The following is a 16,318-nucleotide window of genomic DNA, read 5'->3' as shown; positions in this document are numbered from 1 at the left end:
ATATCTCTGGACCTTAGTTTTATCTGTTCTTAAAACGGAATCATGGTATCTATTTTTAGCAAGAATTATAGCATCCTTTTTTCCTACCTCTGTGGAACTCTGTAGAAACACAATGAAATAACATATGAAAGCATTTTTAACTCTTTGAAAGAACCGTGCTGTATAGACCTGAGATTCAAGTAACTTTGGAATTTTCCAAGCCCTTTGAAAGTAGATAATGGCGTAAAAGCTTACAGATTAAAAATATATTTATAGTATATGCCTAGGTATGTACAGATTAGAAATTCTCTTGTGACTGGATGGCAGATTTCCTTTTCTTAGGAGGAGGACAAGAAACTTCCCCTGAAGTAGAAGAAAGGCCTTATTTCCCCTCCCCCCTCGCCCCCTGTCACGTTCTAAATGGAAACTTCAGTAGAAACTTTACATCTTAAGTTTACTCCTGATAGAAACAGATGCACAATGGCTGAGTAGCGTAAAGCTGTATCTGCATCCTCTCTCTTTTCAAAGCTCCGTTTGGAAGTCGGGCAAATCTTTCACTTTTTACAACAAAGAGAACAGCAAATCTGCCCCTGTTTTTCCAAAACAGAGCGCAGTATGCCTCACAGACACAGATCCCATAAAATGCTCTATTTATTGGCTAAGCAGTAACGGCGTCTCTTATTTTACTCCTGTGACCCTCTTTGGCAGTTAGTCACACGTTCCAGTTGAGCAGACTCCACAAAAATATCCCTTATGTATAAGGAAAGGGAAGAGCCTAATTGGCCATCGACCTCTGCCTTCCAGCTCCCCTGGTGTCACAACCAGCAGTTCCCAATTCGGCACCCCTTGAGCCAGGCAATCTGGGCCGAGAAAAACAAGGTGGGCAAGGCTAAGCCTGAGGTTCAGGGCCAGTTCCCTGCCCCACCCGCAATCCCCACTGTGGTGATCAAAGCCTCAGCAAGTACCATCATCATCACCTGAGTCAGTGCTCCTCAAAATGCAGTGCACAGAAAACTGGGTGTTACCAGAGCAACTGGTATTACTTGGAAAAACTATTTTATTTAGTTTTACTATTACTTTCTATTCATAGCAGTGGTATTGCGAATCCCACTTACGATAATGACACCAAATTCCCCTTTAAAATGCACGTATTTATACTTTAAAGAAGATTTCAAGAAATTTATGCAAATAATGGCATGGGGAGCAAAGATACAGCAATAATTGGGAAAGTGATTTGCGACTAGCTGAAGATTAGCAAACACTGAGCCAAAGAACGCTAAAGCAATTATGGGGAAAGAATAACTGCTCTCCCCCTTCAGCTAGCTTTTTATAGTAATGATTAGAATTCAGTGGTAAAGTGCCTTCCCATGTATTTTTATTCGATCTCTTGACGACACTAGCAAAGTAGGTAAGATATGTTACTATCACCATTTTACAGATGGAGAAACTGAGGATGGAAAGGCTCAAGTAATTCACCAGAAGTCACACAGCTAATTAAGTGCTGAGAGAGAAATAGTAAGCCTTCAAAATAAATAAGACTATCTGCTCCAAATAAAACACTTTCAGTTTAGCGTACTATTCAATTTAAAAGGTCACATGGAGACTACAGAGGTTAGTACTGCCTTTGTATTAAATTTGTGTATTCACTCACTGAGCAATATTTCTGTACTTTCTCCAACTGTACAACAGGCATACATAATAGGAAAACTAGGATATGAACCCAACTGAACTAATTAGTTCACAATGGTGTTAGGAGGTTAACTACATGAAGATGAAAAATGCCATATTATATTCCCCAAATTACCATTAGTTATATCACTGTTCAGTATTTATGTTCAACAAAGTTACAGGTAAAGAAAAAATATGAATGTCATGCAGTTATTACGTTTCTGATCAGTGCTTGGAGAGATAATATTTAATCCTGTCTGTCACACTTGTGGGGCTATCAGCGTTTGTCAGGGAGGGCTGAGAGACATTTACAGACAGGCAAACACATATATTCAGGAGATGCTGCCACTTTGTCGTTTTATAGGAAAGAAGAAGTTTTAAAGTAAACCTTGGTTTCCCACTGAGTTTGTTTTTTAAAAAAAGAAAAACAGAAGTTGTAATTTCTGAAAGCAAAATTTGTAACTTCAATTGCAAATCTAGTCATCTGAGTCTGTACGGTGAGACCACAAACTGTACGACATCCTTAAATTAAACTGGCTCCTCAGATACGTAAATATTTCCACATGAAAAGGTACATGCCAAGTCAAAGTTACACGAACGTGCACAATGCCAATAAAGTTTCCAGTATTGCCAGCCAATATTGCCAGTATTGCCAATCAAATGCGTTCAAGATTTCAGCATGGAAAGCTGTCATTTCTGGAAGGCAAAAAGCAGATAAACAAAAATATATTCTATCCCTGTGATTTTCCAATAAAATAGCCAATCTGAAGGTTCTCGACTAGGAAATTTGACTTGGTTTTTCATAAGAAGACTGCTTTACAGTGTGATTCATATTTTTTCAAAGGAACAAAACCCCTACTTGTTTGAATGAGCTGCCTTTGCATTTTCTAAGAGGATATTTCCTCCGGTGATAGGGACGATAACAATTTGATAAACGGTAGGCCGTGTGATCTGAAATAAAGTTCTGAAGTATAAAGAAATGTAACCTAAACTCAAAGCGAAAAGCTAGAGACCACTTACACAAGCATAATTATTTGAACCCCCGACCTTTCATGCTGAAATTAGTAAGCATTCTCATTTTCCATATGCAATCACTTACTGTCCTTACCCTGCTATTACTGTTTCAAGAAACAAGGACATTTAAAAGAAAAAAAAAAAGCCCTCTGCTAATTCGAAGCTGAGAATCCAATCCACTAAAATTGACGAAAGTGTCCTCTTGCTAACTGCCATTTTCCAATAATACAGCTTCACAGGAAGGAGACTCACTGAGGGACGAGTCAGTTAACGTGACTCTATTCTGTGTCTCCATATTGGTGGAGAGTAACAACTTTCATTGCAAAGAGTTATTTTTCAGGCCTTTTGAACAAGGGCCCTCTTGTAGATAAAACCACGGAGAACGCTCATTCGTGAATGATCCGATCTGAACGCTGACTTCAGTGGTATTTTGGCACCTTCTGCGTCCTTTAAAAAACTCAGATGATGAATTGTTACATGACCTGCAAAAGCTCGAAACCCACTAGCTTTGAGAAGCTCACGACAAGCAACTCGCTGGTCTCCAAGTGTCCCAGTTCTGATTAGACAAGGAGACAACAAAAGGATTAAGGCTTGCCCAGGCCAAGTATGTATGTTTCGCTCATCAAAGATGTTACTACAGCGGGGAGTGTGGCCCCGTCATCAGTCCACAGTTTTTACCCTCTTAGCGGGGACAGTGACCAGAAGCCAGACTCCTCATAACTGTAGCAGGAAGCATTTCCTCCCCTTCTCAAAACAGTTGGCAAACTCCTCAAAAGGATCACCTCTCACAAAGTAACAGTTAGATGGCTGTTAGCTGTGAAAGTGTCCCACCTATCGGTATATAGTGAGAGTGGTTAGCTCTGTTGAAGTAAGATATGACAGTGGGCTGATGGGCTGGACATCGGAGTGAAGCAAAGACATGACACTGCCTCATGGGAGTGCCCCAGAAGGTAGCGGCAAGGGAGTGTCCCAGCAAGAGAGAAGGAAGGAACGGAACCGCTTCCGGGTATATTTTACCTCCATCTCTTGACACCCTAGTGAACCTGATGACACCAGGCTTGCGTTAGCGCGGGGCAGACCTGAGCACACTTGTAATACTGGGGTTGATGGAGCTCTCCTAAAGCTCACGTGCATGCAACTCTTCACCACCTCTCCTCCGTCTCACCTCCCTCCCAAGACCGCCAGCCCCCTCTTCCCACTTTGCTGCAGTGCCCCCAAACCCTCTGATAGTGGAACTTGGAAGAGCCTACTGAATCCTGTTGAGGGTAAAGGAAAAACTCAAAGGGGAAAGGGGCGGCAACGTCTTTTCGCAATGCCGATTCCTCTCCTCACTAGAACCGAATCCTGGCAGTTTAATTCAGAATATTTACTGAGCAGCTCCCACACTCAGACGCTGAAACTAAAGAGCAGACAGCAAAAACCATCAAGAAATGAGGATGGGAGAACAAAGCCGTGGGGACTTTCTAGTCCCGCCCGAATAATCTTACATAGAACTGGGGGGAGGGGCAGCCAAGCCCAGAATCAAGTGGTTTGCATAAAATTCATCCTGAAGGAAGGGAGAGAAACCAAAACTTCATTCAACATTCACCAAACTTTAAACTGTCTCAGTCAGGATTGAATAGGACACATGCACCCAGAAATCATCCTGAAACTTCTGGATCAGATGCTCAGGCTGGGAACTAGACATGTAACTTTCAACATTTTTCTGAGCTGATTTTGACCTGTGTCTCTGGGGAAGAATAGCTATAAACCAGTAGTTCTCAAACCTGGCTGATTAATCCTAAGAATCACCCGAGGACTTAAAATTAGGGATTCCCAGTTTCTACCCCACCCTGAGTTGTTCAGAATCTTTGGACATGGGACGCTAGAATATATGTTGTTGAAAGCCCCCCATGTGATTCTACTGTCAGCCTGATTTTGGAATGGTGGCTTTAGAGCACATCCCAAACAAATCTCAATGCCGGCCCTAGAGCCTCACTGAATTCAAAACGGGAATCTGCATTTGAACAAGCACCCGAGGCTGTTCTGGTCTGAATATTGTGAACTGTGAGCTGTGAACACTAGGAAGAGATGGATCTCGGGTTTCAAACTTGAAGTCTGTGTCCTTCTTGTCCAATCATTTATTTACACAGTCCCAATAAATAAATAAAGGTACTAAGCATCACCCACGTGCCACGCACTGTTTTAGAACTTACAGAGTTCATCATTTAGTGATGGAGATAAAAACACAAAGAATTATAATGTTCTGTGGCAAGTGTAGAAATAAAGATATGTTTTTTAAAAAAGTGATATATGAACACCAAGGAGGGAAGTAACGAACTCGGCCTGGAGGAAATCATGAAGGTTTCCCAGAGGGTTAGGTTGAATTGAAAAGTAAGACAGGAATTCCAGTAAGAAAAAATATTATGTAAAATCGTTGCAGTGTTTCTGAAAGTGTGTTCCTCAGACCACCGCTCTCAGAATCCTCAGGGATGCATTCCTGAGTGCACCCCAGAACTCCACAATCAGAATTTCTGGGAGTGGGACACAGGAATATACCTTTCTACTGAGCTCCCTGGGTGATTCTGCAAAGGACTAGCTGTGAAAACTATTGGCGGAGACACTTGAAAGAGCCAGGTTTATTTGGGGAAATATAAGCGCCTGATGTTAAAGTAGAGACTGTTTTTTTTAAGGCCTTAAAAACCAAGTGAGACTTCTGTTTCTGGCTAAGATGGTGATAACAAATGTATCCTCCTACTTGAAGAAACTGAAAAACAGAACAAAAAAGAAAGAAGGGTAGAAGGAAAGAAAGAAAGGCAGAAAGAAAGAAAAAACAAACAAACAAACAACAGTTTTCAAGGCACTGTGTATCAAGGAATAAAGGACTGTGATGCTCAAGTGAGAGGAAGAAATGAGGTGAGCCCTGTGCTTGTGTTGAAGGTTTCCAAGCTGTGGTGCAGGAAGGAGAAACCCAGACAGAGCAGGACAGACTCTTCTAGTTGAGGGAATAGAGCTGAGAATCCAGGGCTAGCAAGCAGCTAGAATTGGCAAGACAGAGTCCTGGAAGGGAAAGAATGAGAAGAATGCTACTCTACGTGGGAATAAGGGACTATTTTGAACATCTTTATGCCACCAATTTCAACAACTTGATTAAATGAACAAATTTCTTCTAAGGTACAATTACCTAAGCTTACTCAAAAAGACACAGAGAAGCTGAATATCCCTATCTATTGAAGAAGTTGAAACAGTAGTTAAAACCTTCCCAACGAAAAACAAACAAGCAAATTAACAAATAACCACAGGCCCAAATAGTTTCACTTGTGAATCCTACCAAGCATTTAAGGAGAAATAACACCAGCTCTACCCAAACTATTCCAGAGAATTGAAAATGAGGGAGTACTTCCCAATTTGTTCTGTGAGGGCTGAATTACCATGATACCAACACAGTACCACAAGTATTTTTCCATGATGCATGAAAAAAATTGTTAAATTGGACTTTATTAAAATTAAAGATTTCTGCTGGGCAAAAGACACTGTTAAGAGAATAAAAAGACAAACCATAGACTGGGAAAAATAGGTATCTGATAAAGGTCATATTCAAAATATACAAAGAACTCTTAAAACTCAACAGTAAGAAAAAACTCCCCAATTAAAAAGTGGGAGAAAGACTGATAAACACTGTACCAGCAAAGATATACAGATGGCAAATAAGCATATGAAAAGATGTTCAACATCATTTGCCACTAGGGAACTGCAAATTAAAGCAACAATGTGATAACTACTACACATCTATTAGAATGGCTAAAATCCAAAAATCTGACAACACCAAATGCTGACAAAGATGCAGAGAGCAACAGGAGCCCCCATTCATTGCCGATGGGAATGCAAAATGGTACAGCCACTTTGGAAGATAGTTTGGTATCTTCTTATAAAGTTAAACATACACTTACCATATGATCCAACAATTATGCTCCTAGGTGTTTATGTAAGTATTTGAAAACATATGTCCACACAAAACTTGACCTAGTTATAGCATGTTTATTCATAATTATCCAAAACTGGAAGCAACTAAAATGTCTTTCAATTTGTGAATGGATAAACAAACTTTGATACATCCACACAATGGAACTTTATTTAGTAATTTTTAAAAATGAGTTATCAAGCCACAAAAAGACATGGAGGAGCTTTAAATGCATATTGCTAAGTGAAATAAGTCATTCTGAAGAGGCTACATACTCAACAACTTCTACTATATGATATCCTAAGATAAAATTATGCAGAAGGTAAATAGATCAATGGTTTCCAAGGAGAGAGGTTCAATAGATGAAGCACAGGGGTTTTTTCAGAGTGGTGAGACTGTTTTGTATGATGCTGTAAGGATGGATACATGATACTACTATGCATTTGTGAGAACTCAGAGATATTTAAAAATAGTGAAACTTAATGTATTAAAATTGAAAAAAGAATCATTTGAGAGGTCATGCATCTTAGGATGGGATGCAGACTATGATAAGAGAATTCAACTATGCTACAAATGTAGCATACAAATGAAAAAAGCTCCCGAAGGAGATGGGGGCAAGTACTAACCCAGGTAACTTTAGAAAGGAATGCAGTGCGTAAAACTAAAGAAAAGAAACTGCACATAAGCACTGTACTCTAGTTGATAAAGGTCTTTCCAACAGAGGTACAGGTTAAAAATTCTGATACTGCTATCTATCCAAGTGTATTGGAATTGAACAATTTAGTAGATGGGAAACTTGAATCTCACCACTGTTGGTGTGGGAGTTTACAGATGAGCAAGGGAGGAGGCCAGAGTTGTCCATGTGGTAGTGGATTAGAGCTGGAAATATCAATATGACATATGTTTAGCTCATGTAGATACGTATGGTAACATATATACCTATATTAGTTATATACAAATATTTTACATATGTCTATTTTTTAAAGACAAAAAATATGAAATACTCAGGGATAAATCAAACAAAAGATATAGAAGAGGTATCACTGAAAACTATAAAATATTGCTGAAAGAAATTAAAGAAGACCTAAATATATTGAGATACACTGTATTCGTGGTTCAGAAAACCCATTACTGTTAAGATAACAACTCTTTCCAAATTGATCTACAGATTCAACACAATTCCTGTCAAAATCTCAGCAGGCTTTTTTGTAAAAACTGATAATCTGATTCTAAAATTCCTATAGAAATGTAAAATACCTAGAATAGCCAAAACAATTTTTAAAAAGAGCAGAGGATACTTGATTTCAAGATTTCTTGTAAATCTACTGAAATCAAAACAATATGGCAGTCATGTAAAGGGAGACAAATGGATCAGTTAAACAGAATAGAGAGTTCAGAAATAGACCCACACGTACATGCACAACTGATTTTTGACAAGGTACAAAGGCAATTCAGCGGAGAAAATAATTTTGTCAACAGATGTTGCTGAAACAATTGGTTACTCATATGCAAAAAAGAACTTTAATCCATACTTCATACCATATACAAAAATTAACTCAAAATGGATCATAAATCTAAATTAAAAGCTGAAACTATAAAACTCTTAGAAGAAACATCTTTATGACCTTGGATTAGGCAATGGTTTTTTAGATGTGACACCAAAAGCACAAACCAAAGAAAAAGCAGATAAGTTGGACTTCATCAAAATTTGAAAAAAGGTTGTGCAAGAAGGTGAAAAGGTAATCATAGCATGGGAAAAAATATTTGCAAATCATATATCTGATAAGGAATTTATACCTAGAATGCATAAAGAAATCTTAAACACTCAACAATAAAAAACAAATAAGCCAATTTAAAAATTGACAAAGAGTTTGAATCGACATTTCTCCAATAAAGATATACAAATAGCCAATAAGCACATGAAAAGATGCACAGTATCTTTAGTCATTAAGGAAATGCAAAATAAAACACAGTGAGATACCACTGTACACCTAGTAGAATAACTAAAATTAACAAGATTGACAATACCAAGTGTTGGCTAGGATGTAGAGAAGCCTGAGCATTCATACTCCTGGTGGAAATGTAAAATGGAACAACCTCTTGGGAAAATAGTTTGGCTGTTTCTTAAAAACTTTAATACACACATACCATATGATTCAGCCATTCCTCTCCTGGGTATTTACCCAAGAGAAATGCAAGCATTTGCCTATACAAAGACTTACACAAATGCTTATAGCAGCTTTATTTATAATAACCCTAAACTGGAAATAACCCAATGTCCATCAACAGGTAAAAGGATAAACACAATGTTGTATAGAAATACTACTCATACATAAAGAGGAATAAAGATACACACAACAATGTGGATGAGACTCAAAATAATTATACCAATAAGCCAGACAGAGAAGGAGTATATAATGTATGATTCCATTTATATAAAGTTTTAGAAATTGCAAACTAATATATGGCAACAGAAGGTAGATCATTTGTTCCCTGGGCTCAGGGAGGGATTACAAAGAGGTATGAGAAAACTTCTGAGGGTGATGAAGGTATCTATTCTCTTGACCGTGACAGTGGTTTCACGGATTTATACATATTTCAAAAATTATCAGATTGTACACTTGAAATACATGCTCCTTATTGTATGTTCATTCTATCTTAATAAAGCTGTCTTTTTAAAAGTGTGACTTTCAAGGAAGAATAGATGTATGTAGATGAATCAGGCATTTGAGGAAGCCACCTTTCTCTCACCTTTCTTCTTCTGCAAACAGCTGACCATATTATAACATAACCTTGGGAAAGGCTCTTCTATCATATGCTCCTGTTTTCAAGGTCTTTTGTTCCAACTGGGTACTCAAGGCCAAAAATCAGTGAAATATATCATAGGATAATAGTCATCTTACCTCCATTTTTAGAAATTGTCATATACTTGGTAACGCAGGTTCACATATATTATCTAAATTTTGACCTCATAGGTGTGATGTACAAAGGGTGGGCATTCGTTGATATGCATATTTGTCACATGAAGGCAAATGGAGAGGAACAAGGAAGTCCAAGATCAGAGCTATATGGCCGTGTAAGTCAGTCCACCTCCTGACTCACCAGTCAGTTTTGAATGATAATAAATGAAGCAGAATTCAGAGAAGGAAGGCTGAGCAAACGGTCTCACTGCTTCTGCTACAAGGAGCCCACTAACACCTTTTAGATGTCATTTCACACACTCATTGTGTTCTCTTAACACAATTACAAGAGAGTACATGAATCAGTTATTTTTGTTTGTTGTGGGCTCCTGGAATTGAAGTAAACTGAGTGATAATTAATGACAGTTAACATTTATCAGGTTATTTATAGAGTTAGTATTTACTGCATTATTGTGTGCTTACAAGCCTATGTGGTGGCTTCAACCATGATCCTCTCCATTTGACAGGTGAGGAGATTGAGACACAGAGTTTCAGTAGCTTGAGCAAAGTCAAAGGGTTGATGAGTGAAGAACAACTCAGAGTGTATAATTTCACAGCTTCATCCTATGCCCCAGTAAGGCATTTTACGTAATATATGTAAATTAAGACATCCCCAGATTGTGCTTTTTTTTTTTTTTTTTTTTTTTTTTGCGGTACGCGGGCCTCTCACTGTTGTGGCCTCTCCCGCTGCGGAGCACAGGCTCCGGACGCGCAGGCTCAGCGGCCATGGCTCACGGGCCCAGCCGCTCCGCGGCATGTGGGATCTTCCCGGACCGGGGCACAAACCCGTGTCCCCCGCATCGGCAGGCGGACTCTCAACCACTGCGCCACCAGGGAAGCCCCAGATTGTGCTTTTAATAGATCGGGAAGCCATAAATTCAACTGGAAACTGCCTGCTTATACAATGTTAGGCCTGCTCCCCTCCGAAGCACCCCCCTTCCCACTGTTGGAGTGAGGCAGTGGAAAGGTTGATAATTGCAAAATAGTAGACACAAAATAAAGAGACTGATAGAAAAGAAGAAAGGAGAACCGACCTTCCCAATCACCCTTACCCTTCTCCTAGGCTTTTGTTTTGCTATATATTCTACTTCTATCTTACTGGTGCCATGGCCTAGTTTAAATAAAAAGAGACAAAACACTTGAGTTCCTTCTGGATTCTATTTCTCCATCCTCCTTAATTGTTTAGCAAAGGACTCCACTTTTTTCAGCCCATTTTTCTTGTTTATCCCAAAGAGGAGAGACAACTTAAAAAAAAAAAAATCAGTACTTCTGGTTTAGCTACTATCCAAATAAGTGGGCCTTTGGGCAAGTCAGGTTTTGGAAGGCTCAGTTTCCTTAACCATAAGTAAGAGTGTTCACCTGCACTAGACAGCCTCTAAGAGGCTATTCTAGCTTTCAAATTCTATGACTTCATGTTTCTCTGTTTCTTTCCTAGCTGGTTTGCATACCAGAATTTGAAATTTTCAAGATTTCTTTTGCTCCTTGTAGTGGGAAGGAGTCTTCTTCCTCTCTTCCTGTGCTTTCTTTTGCTATTCTTCTAAATCCTGTGTTCTGAACAAAAGATTCCAGTAGCTCCTGGCTACCCCGGGTCAGAGGGAACCCAGGTTGAATTACAGCTCACAGATATGCAAAGTAGTGCTTTGCTGAAGGGCGGCTGTGGAGAGCAAACCGAATCACTCACTTCCAGGAAAACCTCAAATCAACAGGAGGAATTTGGTAGACTGCTGTTCCGTCACTACAGAATTGTTCCAGCCCACAGATACTTATATTCCTCCAAAATCTTTCTATTTGAATAAAACTTTTACTCTAAAGAAATAAATACTGAATGAGTAAAAAGAAATCCAAAAGTTGGTTTTTAGATGGGCTTAAATATAATATGCTTTTTCCCTTTTAAAGTGATTTTAATTCCTTTTTTGAAAATTTAGGAAATTTACATTTGGTTTTACTGACATTGTGTGTTGAAAACTTCAACCCTAAAACTACATCACATAGACTTTAAATGTTTGTTAAATGAATCCATGAACTTTATTATTTCTGTGGAAGTTAAAAAAAATCTTAAAATCGGAATGAAGATATTCAGCTCTTTTAATCATATTTGTCGTTGGTTTAGGGAGTGATTAATTCCCCATTTTTTCTGTATAAAAAAGAGACTGATATATTTTGGAATACGATTCTTAAAATAAAAAAATGTTGTGAACAAAGTAGTTATATATATTCTACATAAACAAGGAACATGCAGTATAAACCAGAAGACACCAACTGAGAAATAACAGGGCAAGTTATCATCCAAAAATACAATTAGAAGGTAAAATTAGAGTAAATGTTACCCATCCTTACCAAAAATTAAATAAGGAAAAGATTAGTAGCATTTTAAATTTTAGAGACATATTTTTTTTTTCCGGTACGCGGGCCTCTCACTGTTGTGGCCTCTCCCGTTGCGGAGCACAGGCTCCGGACGCGCAGGCTCAGCGGCCATGGCTCACGGGCCCAGCCGCTCCGCGGCATGTGGGATCTTCCCGGACCGGGGCACGAACCCGTGTCCCCTGCATCGGTAGGCGGACTCTCAACCACTGCGCCACCAGGGACGTGCTAGAGGCATAATATTTTATATGTATGGATGTTAATCCATTTAAAATATTTTCTTATAAAAGAAATAATTTTATTTTTTAAGGGAGAAATCAAAAAGTACAGAACTATATGAAAGTAGCTTTCTAGACATTTTCTGTAAACACTCATACAGTTTTGCTTAAATGATATCATATGGTACTGGTGCAACTTGCTTTTTTCACTCGAGAATATGTAATGCTCCTCTCTCCTTTCACCACATCTAGATTTGGTTAATTCATTCTATGGTTGATAACATTCTACTTTATGGATATACTGTAATTTATTTAAGGAATCATCTCTTAATATACTTTCCTATTTTTATAGTTTTTCTTTATGACAAAGAAGGCTAAAATGAAATTCCTTCATGTGTATCTTTGCTCACTTGTGCAAATATATCTGCAGTTAATCTCCTTGAAATCCTGAGTTCAAGAATTTGAACATTTAAACTTTGATAGATAGTGCTAGATTGGCCTTAAAATGTTCTCCCAATTCATACTCTTATTGAGAATATATGAAAATTTCTGTTTCCTCTGCCTCTCACCAACAGCTGGGTGGTAGTAATTTTTTTCATCCTTGTCCGGCTAATAATATGTGAGACATATTATTATGTGAGACATATTATGTGGTCGTTTTAATTTGTGTTTCTTTAATTGTGGGTGAAATTGAACATTTCTCTTATGATTATTTATTACGTGAAATTTTTCTCTTAAACTACTTATTCCTCCCTCTGTCTACTTTTCTTTTAGGTTATAGGTAATCTCTCTAAGTTGCAAGATAAATTGCATATTAATAAAATCAGCTTTTTTTCTGTGTTGTAAAACGTCACTCCCTGATTTGCTGTCTTTTCATTTTGGTTATATTGCTTTGTAGAGTGCAGGATATTTGACTCTCATCCAGATGTCACTGATCCATTTATTTAACAAATATTTATTGCATATTTACTATGTGCTAAGGACACAATGGTGACCAAAACAGATGTTGAACCTGCATCGACCTTAATAATCCAGTGGAGAAGCAAACATTGATCAACTAATAAAAAAGCATATAATTTCAAATAAAGGGACGGTAGCAAGAGCAAGCTTTTCCTTTCTAGCTTCTGGACTGTACAAGCTGTATACTTTATACACTATAATTACGGTTTGGGGATTTTTGTTTTGTTTTGCTAGTATATTTAAACAAATGTGGAATTTATTTCAAGAGAGAAAGTAATATAGAAATCCCACTTTTCTTTCTTTCTCTTTTTTAAAAACATGGTTAGGCAGTGTGCCGTTTATTAACTGGATTATATCTTCCCCAGTGATTAAGTATGTCACATTTATCATATCCCAGTTATTACTTGAGTGTATTACATTTTTGTAAATTAGTTACCCATTTAAATTTTCTTTTATAACTCATCTTGGGTATTCACACTTACTTACGTAATTTAGTGACAATAAACATCTTGAGTCTTCCTATCCCTAAAACAGATAATGCCTTCCCATTTATTTAAGTCTTCTTTTTTTAATTTCTTTCCAGTAGAATTTCAAGGGTTTTATATATATATATATATATATATATATATATATATAGGTCTTCATTTATTTTATTTACTCTTCAATTTTCTTTTCTAACTCATAATACTATTTATACACTTTGATGGCTTGTTTCAAAGATTTAATATTCCCTTTACTTTCTTGGACAGTTCATAGCACTTGCAAACAAAAATAGTTCTCTATTTCTTGGGGTGTATCTTTCTCCAGACTTGATTTTTATATCATTAACCTATCATGTTTCTTTCCTTCTTCCTTTCTTTCTTACAGTATTTTTAATCAATGCCAACATTTTTTTCCCCAGATTACTGTCATTTGAGGAGTATGGCTCTATATAGACTTTCTTTTGGTCAGAATATGGCGTACATGGATTCTCAGTGACTGCCCACACCTCCTCATCTGGGCCCTTTTTGCAGATTCTCTTTGGTTTGAAGTCTGTATGCTAAGGGTTTCTGTTCTAGACTCTGAATTTCTATCATCGAAGGGAGACAGACCAGAGGCTGAATCAACTATGATTAGTGGATTAGTTCTGTTTTCTTCTTCTGTAATAATCTTTTAAATCTCCTCACTTGGATTCACTTTCCTAGTTAGAAGTTTATCCTCTTCCTTTGGGGCGTGGTCATGAATTTTAGATTTGTTTTCCCCCAATTCAAGGAATAGAAGACATCTACTTCCTCGGAAAGAAACAACACTAAAATTTCTTTCCCAGCCTCAACCGTCCCCACCAAAAGAGCAGCTCCCATCCCCTTCCCATCCCTGGAGGCTGGAGCATGAAGGAATACTGGAGAAAGGATGTTTAAATTGGCAAAACCTTAGGGCGTTGGCGCTGGCAATATTACTCCACAGTAGATGTCCACAGGAGATCCTAAGCAACCTGAAAAGGCTTTGACTCTGTTCTTCTCTGGGCCAATAATACCCTGAGAGGTCTTAATCATATTTCTCTTCTCTTTTACTACCTCCGAATAATCCTACTTTGAGCTGATTTCCCATCTTCCTGCCAAACAGAGAAAAGCACAATTGCCCATCCTGGTGGTTCTTCCAATTTTAGTTACACTCTAGAAAGGCCTCTTAGGGTTTTCTCCCCTTGGTGGACCACACACTGTCCCAGACACCTTCCCTGCAAATGAAGGATGCAAAATGAGTTATTCAGAAAAGTGCCCTTTCATGTGTTCCCTCGAGTACTGAACCCAGAAGAGTGAGATAAGATCTGTATCTCAAGATTGCCACTACCTCTGTCTTCACACACTTTATCAAGTTTATTCAAGGAGTGTTACAGAGATTTCTTTGCTGTTGTTTGTTTTCAAGTTCTGGGAGAAGGAAAGAATTATCATCTTGGAAATACCCTGCCAACTTCTCCCAGACATCCTAAGGATGACAGTTTACACACGTCCAAAGAGGGCTACCACTCATGCCTCAAATCCACATAATATTTACTTTTCAATCATTATTTCACTGAATTTATTTGTGAGGAGGGAATGCTTATTCCTATTCATTTCCGTAGAAGGGGGAACTTCCCTGCTTATTAAGTCAAAGTATGGAAGAAAGTCTTCCAAAGACTTCCTTGCTTCCCACTTTCACATTTCTCTGAAAGAAGATCAGTTTTCCTAATCAGTGAATCTGGAGGGGAAAAAAGAACCAAGCTTGGAGGCTCAGCCTCTGCTGAGTGCTGAGTTTTCTTTAAATTTCAGGCAGCCTATGCTCAGGACTCACATACCTATGCAGCTGTGGTTTGGGAAGACTTTGTTGGGTAAGTTTGTTTAATTAAATAGACAAGATGGGTGTTAGCAGCCTAGACCTAAGCCTTGTTTTCTAATCAGCTTGGTTTTTTTCCCCAGAGTTGATGTTTCTCCATCACGCTCCTATGTGAATCTTTCCATTGGTCCCTAACCCAGGGGTTTGGGAATGAGAAAGAGTGTTAATCATCATTCCCCTAAACCTCAACATGCCCTGCCTTACTCAGGCTTGTAGGATTTGTAAACCCAAAGAACAGAAAGTGCCCTTTCCCTTTGCCCAATCCAAGAATGTCATCTCAAAGATAAAGACAAAACCCGAATTTTTAAAATATACTCTCGTGGAGAACTAGCGACTAAAATGTAGAGGAACGAATGCTTACACTATTGAGAAATAATGAATTTTTATTTCTGTGAAAGTCTGTGCGCCATTTCTTGTCCACGCTGGAGATTTGGAAGAATTTCTGAAATATATGTCCCTGCAACATTGGTCTTTACTGAGAGATTGGTCTTTACTGAGACTTTTTCTAGTTCATCAGCCAAGAAGCAGTTTTAACTTCTCTCCACCATTTACCTGCAGTCATAGTACAGCACCGTCAGGTGAGGCTTCGTACCTGCTGAGACTGGAGGGGTCAGGATGAACAGGCTTCCACTGTTACTCTAACTAACCAAGAGAGAGATTCGAAAACTTGTCTACTTGTTATTCTTTTGCAAACAATAGATTTTATTTATTGAAATTGACCAAATATGGAAATTTGACACTTATACAAAAAAGATATTTTAAATTAAGGGCAAACTTTTAAAACGTGGACATCCAGTTATAATTTGTGTACCCGTTTCACCCATGATAATTTGTCACTGAGAAAATTCAGGCAGAAGATGACACAAAAA

The sequence above is a fragment of the Lagenorhynchus albirostris genome, chromosome 13 (genome assembly GCF_949774975.1).
Source record: "Lagenorhynchus albirostris chromosome 13, mLagAlb1.1, whole genome shotgun sequence".
Taxonomy (NCBI): Eukaryota; Metazoa; Chordata; class Mammalia; order Artiodactyla; family Delphinidae; genus Lagenorhynchus; species Lagenorhynchus albirostris.
The sequence above is the reverse complement of the archived record's forward strand: the minus strand, read 5'-3'. Positions refer to the sequence as shown.